The following is a 13,196-nucleotide window of genomic DNA, read 5'->3' as shown; positions in this document are numbered from 1 at the left end:
TCCCGAAAGCGCTGTGTCCTCTCTTTTCGACCTTTCCTCTGGGCCCTTCGTTTTGTCCCCACCAAAGGCCACGGCTTCCTCATCACAAGCAGCTTGAGACAGGACAAAAAGTGAGGGTGCTCCGACATTAAGGTGGTGTTGTCCCAGCCAGGTTGGAGCAATGTTTCGTTTGGGGCTGGAGTACACAGTCCCAGACTATCTGAGCATCCTGCATGGTGGACCTGCATTCTCACATCCAAAGCAGCATTGTCCTCTGGTAGACTCAGCTCTACCACTCACTCGGGGTGGTGTCGAACTGGTCACCCCATCTGTTCTCTCAGCTGCTGAATGACACAGGCTGAACTGAGTGGGCCCTGAAGTTCCTTCCCATGAGCCTCTGTTTCAGCTCTCCAGAACCTCCAGGTCTGCCTCAGTGTGGCACTCCACCTACCTCAGAACACGACCAGGGGTTAGTGGGCAGTGACAGAGCTGGGACCTCTGTCTTCACCTGCACAGGAAAGCAGAAGCGGGCATCTCCCCCAGACCCCCCTCCCAGGAGGCCAGCTTCGCCCTCCACAGAGTCAGCGGCTCCCTGCCTCCTAGGCGCCCTGTCCACTCCATCCTGCCTGGTGTCTAAGTGCGGGCTTTGAGGTGCTGTTGCTCTAAGCCCGAGGCATCAGCGCGGTCTAAGCATTTCTTAAATTTGTCCCAGAAGCCATGCTCACCCTTTCCCGTGGTCCATTCTCCAGGAGAGGTCCATCCTCAACCTCAGTGGGGTCTTCATGTCTGCCCACTAGGAGAGCACTTCAGGGGAGCGGCTGGGCTTCCTTAACCTGGGATTCAGTGTGATCCAAGGAGATGCGAGATCCTAGAGACTGTTGCTAAGCAGAGGGGACTTGAGAATGTGCCGAGTTTTTAAAAGTCATTTTAATTGCTTCTGGTGCCCCGCCTACTTTGAGCTACGGCTGAAGCACACTCTCTGGAAAAAGGAGAGGCGTGGACAACAGCTGCAGCCACCAGGGAAGAGGGGACCCCATGGCCCCAGGAGCTGGTGCTATGGCTCTGCACCCCTCTGCAAGCTTTGCAGAGACCAAGACCCTGGGAACCATGAGACGCCTCAGGAGAGTCAGGCAGCGGCTGAGGCCGGCTCAGCTGCGGGCTTCCAGTGCCACCTGCTGGCAGAATGGCTCAGTGCAGGCAGTCTCGTGCTTGCCAGCCGGGATTGGAAGGCACAAGGCAGGGCAGAAGGAACCATAAAGAAAGAATCCGACTGCAGTTGAGAGAGGGAAAAATATTAGTGTATTGGTCTCTGGCTTGAGAACATGAATGGTGATGAGTAGATGTGTGTTGTTCGTGCTGTTCTGTGTCGCCTTCACTGATCAGCCGCTGTGGACCAGGCGTTTCTGAGCCGTGTCTTGGAGGAGCATGCATCCTAGAGAGAAAAACAGGAAGAAGCAGCAGGTTCCGAAGTCCAGAGAAGCAGGCTGGCCATCTCACACCCAATGCTCACACCAGTGCTCACACCCAACCTGTGCATTCACCGCAGGGCTGCAGAAGAAGTGCGATTTGGCTTTGTTTGTTTGTTTGTTGTTTTAAATAGACCTGTGGGTCTATTTAAATAGACCGTTTTAAACAGGCCTAGACACTCCAAAGATTGAGAAGCAGGAGGGCTGAGCAGAAACTGAGCATGCAGAGCTCCACAAACCAGGGTCCATCCTGGAAACTGAAGTCTAGGGTTCCTAGCATGGATTAGGGAATGATTTTGAATTACGGTAGGGAGCCAAGTGTGGTAGCACATGTCTGTGATCCCAGAACTGGTGGTGGGGGTGGGAGGTGGCTTGGGGCAAGAGGACCTCTTTGAGTTCAAAGCCAACCTGGCCTAGATAATGAAACTTTGTCTCCAGCAAAAGAGAAGGCATGAAGACAGTGGTCACAGAAAGTAACTTAGAAACGGTCATGATGAACATTTGAGATTGGGAGTATGGCTCAGTGGTAGCACTTAGGTCAGCATTCCTGAGGCCCGGGTTCAGCCATAAGCATACCCCAGTGCTCAGAACTGAATATAATGTTGGGTGTTCCACATACGGAGGCAGTGGGAAGCTCACTGACAACATTGATATGCGTGGTGTCCTGGATTTGGTTCCCAGCACCATGAAAAGGGACAAAACTAGAGGGAAATTAAGAAACTTCCATCCTTAGGCTGGACATGAGTTCTAGAACAGCCAGAGCTATTTAGAGAGACCACATCTCAAATAAATGAGTAAATAGAAAGTTCTGTTCTTACTTGCAGAAGACAGGCTGACAATTTGCTAAGCACCTGCCTCAACAGATTAGGAGATGGGGAGAAAAATCACAGGACTAGGGAGGTGGCTTAGTGGATAAAGCACTCGCCACACAGGCCCGACAACCTGAGTTGGAGTTTGCATCCTCAGAGCACAATAGTACAAGACACTCTAATTCCAGACGAGTCTCTACAGGGGGTTGTGGGGTGGAGACAGAGAAACCTGCAAAGCTCAGGGGCCAGTTCTCTTGGCATATGTAGCAATGAACAGAAGAGACCCTATCCCAGGGTGGCAAGGGCTCACACCCAAGATTTTCCTTTGACACCCACATACAGGTTCTGTGAGCACACAGACCCACAGAAAGTAACACAAATTTAAAGAAACTTGGGGTCACAGGCATGGGCCATCATACCTAGTTTTATATAGTGCCAGGGACTGAACCTGTAGCTTCATGCATGCTAGCCAAGCACTCTACCAATTGACCTCCATCCCCCACCCCCGATATTAGGAATTTTTAAATACACAAAATTACCGGCAATCAGCAGCTTAAAAAATAAGTACCATGAGCAACTCTGTGGCAATAAATTTGAAATTACTGTTTCCCAGAAGATATCTTACCAGATGGACGTAAGGGGGAAATCTAAGTGGCCTAGCCACAATAAATTTAATCCATAAAAATTACAACAGAAAGTGCCAAACATTGGGGCTAGAGAGATGGCTCAGCAATTAAAAGCACTAGCTGCTCTCCCAGAGGTCCTGAGTTCAATTCCCAGCACCCACATGGTGGCTCATAACCATCTATAATTGTGGAATCTGGAATCGGATGCCCTCTTCTGGTGTGCAAATGTACAGATAAAACATTCATATGCAGAAAGTACATAAATAAGTCTTTTTTTTTTTAAGTGCCAAACACAGGCAGCCTGGTGGGGGGAGAAATAGGACCCTCTAATCCCCAGTAAGAAGTTAGGACAGAAAGGAATATAGAGCAATGCTTTTCTAAGTACAGAATTTCTGGTTTGTGTGATGGAAAAGCCCCACAAACAGATGGTAGTATCAGGACATAATATCATGAATGTAATAAATCAACACAATTAGTGTAATTAATGAATATCATAAATATAGTTATTGAATGAAAAAAGTTAGGACAGCAATATTAATTAGGAGCCACTGAGGGCTTTAAGTAGGAAAATACTGTAATAAACTCTACATTAATTATACGTACTTTTTTCAGTGCTAAGGTTGGAACCCATCACCTTATGCATATACCAGCCAAGCACTGTACCATGGCCTGCACTCCCAGAGCCCAGCCCTACATTTTTGAACGACCAGCTTTCTTGAGATGCATGAGTGCGCTTCAGAGGGATCCACAGTGAGTCTTCAGTCCTCCTAGAAGCCTGAATCAGGCTGCAGAGCTAGAAGGCAATTAGCAGGTTTAGGAGAAGGTGAGATCACAGAGTCATTTGACTAGAGAAGGGAAAAGTGTGGGAGCCCGTTCTCGGGTTCCTCGTGGCTTTACCCAGCAGGTCCACATAGAGGATGATCAGGACCACGGGCCTGAGTGCAGGGGTCTGAGATGGCCTGCACTTGGCTGTGCTGGGGGAGGAGGTCTTTTGCTCCATCCCTTGGTGTCTCTATAAAAACCCTGGGCCAGAGACAGTCGGGCCCGTTGGAATAGGTTCCAGGCCTCTCAAGGCTATCCTTTATTTTCTATCTGTTTATCTCCGTAATATAAATCCTTCTATCTAATATTTCCTGCTGCTCGCACTCAAGAAAACTCTGGGGAGCTGTGGGGTTGGTGGGTAAATGCCCTGTAGAAAAGCTCCTGGAGCATGTGACTTGGAGGGTAGCTAGGTTGTCAGTCACTTAGGGTGAAACCAGACTTGTGATTGGGTAACAGTGGTGTGGTTGCTCTCCATGGCCCTGCAAAGCTGAGAGAGGAGTCAGGATTAGGCCGATGAGCCATTTGCCAGAAGGTGGAGGGTGGGGCTGGATAGGTGACTCGGCAGTCCAGAACATTTGTTCTCCAGGAGGATCCAGGTTCCGTTCCCAGCAGCAACATAGCAGCTGTCTGGAACTATAGTTCCAGGGGATCTAAAACCCTCTTTTTAAGTTCCAAGGACACCAGGGATGCATGTGGCGCACACATTTTTAAAAAACAGAATGTGGAGGTACCTGCAAGACCTCAAGAGGGAAGCATCTTGTGGGTAGGCCACTTATGAGGGTCTGACTCCAGGAAAGGTGTCAAGCATGGAGCTTTGGCTTAGGAGTCTCCCCCAAAAATGATACACTCCCAATTCACCCACCCATTAACACATGAACTCTCCGGGGTCAGTTTCCAACTGTGAAATGCTGATAGCTGCTCCATGTCTCCCTCAAGGGAAGGCTGGATAGAGGTTGAAACAAAAGGACTTTGAATTTAAAAATAATTGCATATGACGGGCTGGCCAGGAGAGAAGCCCAGTTTGATGGAAGGGATGAAAAACATGTGCCTGTTTCTCACCAGCATCCAGAGAACTGGGCCCATGTGGAGCTTCAGAGGTGCCACGGGGATATATTCATGAGTCTACTCTACAAATAACCGATTTGCCAAGTGAGATGGCCCGGGCCAATAGTCCCAGCCCCCTGGGAGGGTAAAGCAGGAATATCACAAGTTTGAGGCCCGCCTAAACTTGATAGCCTCCAAAAATAGTATTTTTGTATTTGCGAGTGTGCATGCCTGTACGTGTACATGGGGCCAGAGGACCACAGCAGCTGTCTTCTTTGGCATTCCACCATTTTTTTAGAATTGTGTTTGCATGTGTCCCTGTGTGAGGAGGTGTGCATGTGGCTACAGGTGCCCACAGAGGCCAGAACAGGTCACTGGATCTCCTGGAGCTAAAGTTACAGGTGGTTGTAAGTCACCCAACATGGGTACTGTGAATGAACTCTGGTCCTCCCAAAGAACAGTGTGCACACCTAACTGCTGAGCCATCTCTCCAGCACCACATTCCACCTTTTTTAATGAGACGGGGTTTCTCTGTGTAGCTCTGACTGTCCTAGAACTAGCTCTGTAGACCAGGCTGGCCTTGAACTCACAGACATCCACCTGCTTCTGCCTCCCAAGTGCTGGGATTAAAGGCGTGCGTCACCACCATGGCCTGGCTCCACCTTATTTTTTGAGACAGTGTCTCTCACCAAATTTGAAGCTCATTGTTCAGCTAGGCTGGCTGGCCAGCGAAGCACAGGGGGGCCCTGACTCCACCTCTCCATTGCTAAAAGGACAGGTGCACGCCACTGTGCCAAGCAGCTCATGTGGACACTGGAAACCAGACTTCAGACCTCACCGCAAAGCGTGTTCCCAACTAAGCCACCTCTCCAGCCATGTCCCCAAACCCATTACATTTACTTTTTATTGGGGCCATAGAGATGGCTCAGATGGTAAAGGCACTTGATGCCAAGCCTATTGACCTCAGTTCGATCCCTGGGACCCATGCGATGGAAAAAGAACTGAATTTCAGAAATTCTCCTCTGGCTATGACACAGGTTTCATGGCATGAGTGTCACCCCGCCTCCATGTTCACACACACATACAAAATAAGGAAATGAAAAACTTAATCCCAGCACTCCTGGAGGTAGAGGGAGGCAGATCTCTGAGTTTGAGGCCGACTTGTCTACATACACACAGTGAGTACCAGGACTGCCAGGGATACATAGAGAGAACCTGTCTTGTGAGGAGTTTGGGGGAGAAAGTGGTAACGCACGCCTTTCATCCCAGCACTTGGAAGGCAGAGGCAGGTGGGTCTCTGAATTCAAGGCCAGTCTGGTCTAAAGAGTGAGTCAGAGAGGAAAAAAGAAAAAGTGTTGAAGCCCGAAGTAAAAATCCAGTTACGTTCATCACCTGCAGTGTGAAGTCTTGGTTTTCCTTTTCTCTTTAGGGGTGTAAGGGTTGACCTGGGCTCTCGTGAATGCTGGGCAATGGGTCCTTCTCGGACCCACACTGCCTCTCTGTAGCAGGGTGAGACGGAGCCCTGGTGGATTCCAAGCACAGACCTATGTCCCCATTGCCACGGTTTCCTTCCCTGCCCTGTCTGCCTGTCTGCTAATGGACACTGTCGTTTAAACAGAGTGTTAAAGGTGAGATTTTGAGTCCCACAACTTAATAAAAGGAAATTCTTGAATACAAATTGTCCCAACACTGGCTTGGTCTCCACCCTGTGGTGTGTGTTACGGAGGATCATGAGAGAAAAACTTACCAATGGGTGTCTGTCAGCACTGGTATGAATGAGCCTGTTTGGACTTCGTTTGTTCGTTTGTTTGTGTTTTCAAGACAGGGTTTCTCAGCTGGGCAGTGGTGGTGAATGCCTTTAATCCCAGCACTCAGGAGGAAGAGGCAGGGGGATCTCTGTGAGTTCAAGGCCAGCCAGAGTGAGTTCCAGGAAAGCTACACAGAAAAACCCTGTCTCAAAAAAAAAAAAGGACAGGGTTTCTCTCTCTAACCCTGGCTGTCCTGTAACTCACTCTGTAGACCAGACTGGCCTCGAACTCACAAAGATCCACCTGCCTCTGCCTCCCGAGTGCTGGGATAAAGGCATGCACCACCACTGAAGGCCTGTTTGAAAAAAAGATCACTGAGGGCAGGACTATGACAAGTCAGTCTGTCTTTCCTTCCCTCTGGCCCCCCCTCTCCTTCCTGGATATCATAAAAATGAAGTGTTCACTAAACCACTGTCATGACGACACAGGCCCACAGCCACGGAGCAAGCCAACCACACAGACATCAGGTAGGCCCTGTGCTCGGGCCAGGAGAGAAATGGGGTAAGGTCTCCTCCATCTTGGTTTGGCTAAAAGTAGGGTATAAAGACTCACATGCAGAGAACACCAACTGTGCAAGTCAGGGGAGGTAACTTCTAGAGGGGACCCAGGCTTAAATGATAGCATTCGAAGCAGGGAGGTCTCTGGTCTGGGAGGAAGACTTTCTCAGGCTCAGATGTCAGTCCCTGGAGTTTACACACACAGTCCCGCTGTCATTCTCTTGTCTGGGGTCCCTGAGGTCAGTGGCCACCCTTCTTCATGGTACACCTCGGGTGCTCCCTAAAGCTCTGGCCTCCAGAACAGACATGTGACTACTAAATTAAATTTTTCACTTCACAGAAGTGATGAGCTTCCTGCTGCGCCCTAAAGAACGAGTGAGAATTGGACAGATGGAAAAGATAATTGAGGATGAGCAGATAGACGGGTGAGGAGGGATTTTAGATGTGGGGAGGGAACGGAGGGAGACAGAAGAATGAAAGGACATTGCAGCCAGGTGCACTGGAGACAGACCCTGCAATAACGGCAGACTATCACAGGGTGGGTTCGGGGTCAGGGGCGAAGCGATGTGAAGAAGCTTTCACAGTGACCTCTGGGTATTCACAGTGGAGGCCATCCGAGAGCTCTGTGCTTAAGCCTCAGCAGTCCAGCTGGCCAGGAAAGAAGTTTTCAGGCTTTCTCACAGAACAAAACCGTGATTTCAGCATTTGGGAAGTTGAAGCAGGGGGATCACAGCAAGTTGAGGCTTGCCTGGGCGGCAGGGAGAGCGAGCACCTGCATTTAAAAGAGAAAGGAGTGTAGCTACAGTTCCTCCCAGACAGGGTTCTTGTTTTGCTTTGGAGACAGGATCTCACTCTGTAGGTCAGGCTGGCCCTGAACTCACGGCAATCCTCCTGCTTCAGCCTCCCAAGTAATAATATTACAAGTATGAGCCACCATGTCCAACCTTACATTTTGTTTTATTGTATTATTTATTTGTTTGTTGTTTTGGGTTTTCTTTTGTTTTGATTTGATTTGATTTTTTGAGATAGGGTTTCTCATGTAGCCCTGGCTGTCTTGGAACTCACTCTGTAGACCAGGTTGGCCTCAACCTCACAGAGATCCACCTGCCTCTGCCTCCCCAGTGCTGAGATTAAGGCAGGTGCAACCACCACACAGCACACGTATTTATTTATCTATCTATTTATTTATGTATTTATTTATTTTTAAACAAAACCTAAAACCAAGAACCGAAATGTTTTGCATGAACTGAGGAATGTGATTCTCTTGGCAGGCTTTGGACCAGAAATCTGACAACATAGAGGCCATTTAGGGCAGCCCTCAGGCTCAGGACAGAAATAGTTCTGGTAGGAGCTAGGGGTGAGGCTCGGCGATGGAGGAGCGGCCTGCTCTGTGCACTGTGTCTGATGCCCTGGGTTCCCTGTACCACAAAAGGGAAGGAGAGAGGGAGTCGAGAGAGGAAGGAAGGGGATGAGGAGGGGAGAGAGGAGGGAGGGGAGGAGGAGGAGGGACCCAAGCCCAGCAGCAGAGGGAAAAACGGGAAACTGGGACATAAGCAGCTCCCTGCTAGGGACCACCCACCACCCACGTCCACCCCAGGAATGCTCAGCCACCTCTCCAGATCCTGACTAATTGGGACCTGCTGTGATGGGTTGATAAAAATGTCCCCTGTAAGTTCTTCTATTGGAAGGCTTAGTCATCAGGGAGAGGTACTGTTTGAGAAGGCTTAGGAGGTGTGGCCTTGTTAGAGGCTGTGTGTCACTGGGGATGCGCTTTGAGGTTTCAGAAGCCTATGCCAGGCCCAGTCTCCCACGCCCTCAAGGTTCAGGATGTAGCTCTTAACTCCTTCTCCAGCACCAAACCTGCCTGCCTGCTGCATGCTCCCTGCATGGTGAGCCTGGACTAAGCCTCTGAAACCATAAGCCAGCCCCAATTAAATGTTTTCTTTGATAAGAGCCCCCGTGGTCGTGGCGTCTCTTCACAGCGGCGGAAAAGTGACTAAGACACCTGCCACCCTGTCAAGGAGCCAGAACAACTGACTTGATTAACTTTTAAATGAGACTTTGTCATTTTTTTAAATACAATTAGTTCTTTTTTTAAAGTTTTGTGTATTATTTATTTATGTATTTATGTATTTATTTATTTATTATGTATACAGTATCCTGCTGGCATGTGTCCCTGAAGGCCAGAAGAGGGCACCAGATCTCATTACAGATGGTTGTGAGCCACCATGTGGTTGCTGGGAATTGAACTCAGGACCTCTGGAAGCGCAAGCCAGTGCTCTTAACCTCTGAGCCATCTCTCCAGCCCCAGACTTTGTCATTTTATAGGCAGGAAAAGAGGGAGGGCTCGCCACAGTCCCAGTCCAGGTCCTTAGCACACTGAAAAACAGGTTTCCCCCAGTTAAGTAGGTACCCTGTTCACAGACTGAAGCACCTGTACTCAGCAGAAGAGGGGCTCCTGACACCCACCTAGGAAAGGAAAGAAGAGTGTGGTAGGTTGTTGTTTGGCTCTTTGGTCTTTGCCCCCCACCTCCAGCTCCCAAATAAATCACACACATAGGTGTATCATTACTTATGAATGCCTGGCCTTAGCTTGGCTTAGTTTCTAGTCAGCTTTCCTTATCATAAATTATCCCTTCTTTCTTTGCCTCTAGACTTTCCTGGAACTCACTCTGTAGTCCAGGTTGGCCTCGAACTCACAGAGATCCGCCTGCCTCTGCCTCCTGAGTGCTGGGATTAAAGGCGTGCGCCACCACCGCCCAGCTCTCTTCTGTAAATCTTACTCTTACTCCGTGGCTTGCTGTGTAGCTGGGTGCCTGGTACCTGGAGTCCTCTTCTCTGGCTGCTCAATCTTAGATCACCTACCTCTTCACAGATTTCTCCTCCTATTTATTCTCTCTGCCTGCTAACCCTGCCTAGCCTTTCTCCTGCCTTGCTATTGGCCAGTTCTTTATTAGACCATCAGGTGTTTTACACAGGCACAGTAACACAGCTTCACAGAGTTAAACAAATGCAACATAAACAAAAGTAACACACCTTCTACTACAGAAGAGAACTCAGACACTTAGCAGAGATGTAAGGTGGACATTATAGTCCTCAGTCACCAAACCTCAGGAAGGGCCCTTTCAAAGCTCCCCTGTCCAGGATTTAACCATTAACACACTAGGAACCCATCAATCCATTCAAATGCAGGGCTGTCTTGTGAGAGGGACATTATTTCTTCATGAGTGCTCAGCAAAGAGAACACTGGGACACACAGCCTTGCTCCTTAGAGAACTGAGAAAGTGAAGAGAAGGTTCCCAATGTCCCTACCTCCATACCTGCTGGGCAGCCTCTCCTAAAAATAATGTGTCCCGAGTGCTTGTCCTGCAGCCCTGATCCATCAGTGACCCCTTATGTGGTAAATTATAAAGTGTCCCTGTGCCCCCAGATCCCACATCTAATTGTTTCCTCTTACAAAATGCTATAATACACTCCATGTTAAAACAACACAGAACCCCTCAGGAACTCACTTGAAACAATTCCGTCACATAATGCCATCACTTCTCAGTCCTTATATTGCTTGGCCTCAACATAGTTTGATGGTTTGGACCCTTCCTTTCTCCCCTGCAAACATCCACATCACTTCGCCTCTGAGTAAACGCATCCTTTGAGTAACGTATTTCCTTCCCTCACAACACGCTTCAGTACCTTCCCTTGGAGTGTAAATACTGGGTGATGGAGGGCTCAGTAATCCAACTCCCCTCTCCTCGGCGCTCACATCTTGCTGTAGTTAGTCCCATAGCTTGCTTTAAAAAGCATCTGTGTCCAAGCCAGGCAGTGGTGGTGCACATCTTTAATCCCAGGCAGACTGATCTCTGTGAGTTCGAGGCCAGCCTGGTCTACAAACCGAGTTCCAGGACAGCCAAAGCTGTCTTGGAAACCTTGTCTCAAAAATCCAAACCAAAACCAAAACCAAAAAGCAAAAAGCATTCACATCCATTTCCAAAATTAGGTTTCCAGTTTGTTGCTTTTTTTTTGGGGGGGGGGAGGGAGGAGCAGCATTGCCAGGGTCATGCTAGGGTCATGCCAGGGTCATGTCAGGGTCATGCCAGGGTCATGCTAAGCCTGGTCACCACTGAATTCAACCCTCAGCCCTCAGTCTTCCCTGTGCTCTTCACTTGCACAACCTCCTAATTGCCATTCACATCACCAAAACATCTGCCCTAAACCAAACATTTAACATTCTTTCTAGCCGGGCAGTGGTGGCGCACGCCTTTAATCCCAGCACTCGGGAGGCAGAGCCAGGTGGATCTCTGTGAGTTCAAGGCCAGCCTGGTCTGCAGAGCGAGTTCCAGGACAGCAAGGGCTACACAGAGAAACCCTGTCTCGAAAAACCATAAATAATAATAATAATAATAATAATAATAATAATAATAATAATCTTCCTAACAAACTGCCCCTTTCATGGACTTCCCTATTTCTCCAGTTCAAGTACACAGTGAAGGGAGCAGGCAAAAGCACCTTGGCCTGAGTACTGCCATTTTGACTTCAGACTCCATTTTGCCTATAGGGTGGAATAAAGTTCAGGTTCCCAAACCCTAGAGTGGCTGAGAACTTTCCAATGCCTGACGAACCTCCTCCCTAGACCATAGAAACAGTCGTTATACATCTTCAGGTCTCTAGAAACATGGTTGTTCCTCACAACAAAAGGGACAAGTGAGTCTGATTGGCTGGACTGAAAAGCGTGTATTGTATGTCGGTTGATGGTGGTGGAACACACAAGGAAAGTCCCTAATCTTTGATTTCTGATTGGTGAAAACTGTAACTGTAACTTGGCAACAAATGTGATTTTTGTCCTTATAAATCCCCGCTTCTGCGCCTGCTCAGGGCTGTCAGGAGAAACAAGGCTTCCGAGTTCCTGTCCTGCAGCCTTGTTTGATCAGTGACCCGCTTATGTGGCGAATTATTAAAATCTTTGGAACTCATAAGTGTTGTCTCTCTCCTTCCTTGTGGGGTGTTACGGGCTAGGTGTAACAACAGAAATTCTGTCTAATTATTCAGGCCAAGGATATTGTGATTGGCCAGAAGTCGTCTGTTTCTCTCACACTGAACATACATCCACTGCAGAAGCAAAACAAACAAACTGTTTTCAAAATATATCCAGAATTTAGTCAGATGTGGAAAGCAGAAGGATCACTGCAAGTTTTAGGCCAGCCTGGTCTATCTACAGAACGAGTTCCAGTCCAGCCAAGGCTACACAGTGAGACCTTGACATATATATATTCTTTATTATATACATATAATAATCTTTAGCCAGGCAGGTGGTGGTGCGTGCCTTTAATCCCAGCACTCAGGAGGCAGAGGCAGCGAGTTCCAGGACTGTTACATAGAGAAACCTTGTCTCTAGGGAAACAAAAACAAAAAACCAAAAATTTTAACTTTGATTGATTGGGCTTATTGTTGTAGTTTCTTGTCAAGCCATAATGTAAGGGCTAAGACATAACCGGTGGATCTGGCCAAGTGGAAGTCATGGGCAACCTTCACGAAGTTGCTGTCACTGGAGTGGGAGGTGCGGCTGAGCTGCATCCTGACTGGCTCCACTCTGTAGGGACTCCTCTAAGCTCCTCCTCCTCAATCCCCCAATTACTCCGCCACGAAAATGCCCATGCCGAGCCTTTACATTTCTGTCGTTTCTTCCACTCGAACCACCCTGCCTTCGGACAGTCACGTGTCCCTGTTCCTCCCGAATTCTGTAAAAGGGGCTTCTGATATAATGAAGCTATTTTAAATAGCAGCCCCTCCCCTCGATCTCCCTCTATTTTTTCGCTATTTCCCTTCACTGTGTCACTAATCTGAATGGATCCGGACTTCTCTCCACTCACGAAAGCTCTGTGAGGACAGGGCTTTGTTCCGACACCCACTGCCACATCCCACAAAGGCGTCTGACAAGCCGTGGGCATCCGGTTAACATCCCTTCGATTAACAACAGTCCGGGACTGGAACGCCCAAGGCTACTACCACCAAGACCCGGAGCGCGCACTCAACTTCAGGACTCGCGCTCTGGAGCTGCCGCGCGTTCCAGCGCCTCCTCCGCCTCCCCACCACCACCACCCCGTTCGAACGCCCCTTTCTTAGGAGACATACGGTAGGGCTTCCGCCCGGG

The 13,196-nt window shown here is 48.8% G+C and overlaps 1 long non-coding RNA gene across 1 annotated transcript; it reads right to left on the bottom strand.

Annotated features, from left to right (window-relative positions):
- Positions 1-12,179: 12,179 nt before the first annotated feature.
- On the bottom strand, positions 12,180-13,191 carry LOC143269892 (uncharacterized). Its single transcript, XR_013046673.1, has 2 exons — positions 12,916-13,191; positions 12,180-12,783 (listed from the first exon to the last, which is right to left on the bottom strand). It is a non-coding gene; the product is annotated as an uncharacterized LOC143269892 (long non-coding RNA).
- Between the last annotated feature and the right edge of the window lie 5 nt (positions 13,192-13,196).

This window comes from Peromyscus maniculatus, chromosome 21 (genome assembly GCF_049852395.1).
Source record: "Peromyscus maniculatus bairdii isolate BWxNUB_F1_BW_parent chromosome 21, HU_Pman_BW_mat_3.1, whole genome shotgun sequence".
NCBI classification, from domain to species: Eukaryota; Metazoa; Chordata; class Mammalia; order Rodentia; family Cricetidae; genus Peromyscus; species Peromyscus maniculatus.
The sequence above is the reverse complement of the archived record's forward strand: the minus strand, read 5'-3'. Positions and strand labels throughout refer to the sequence as shown.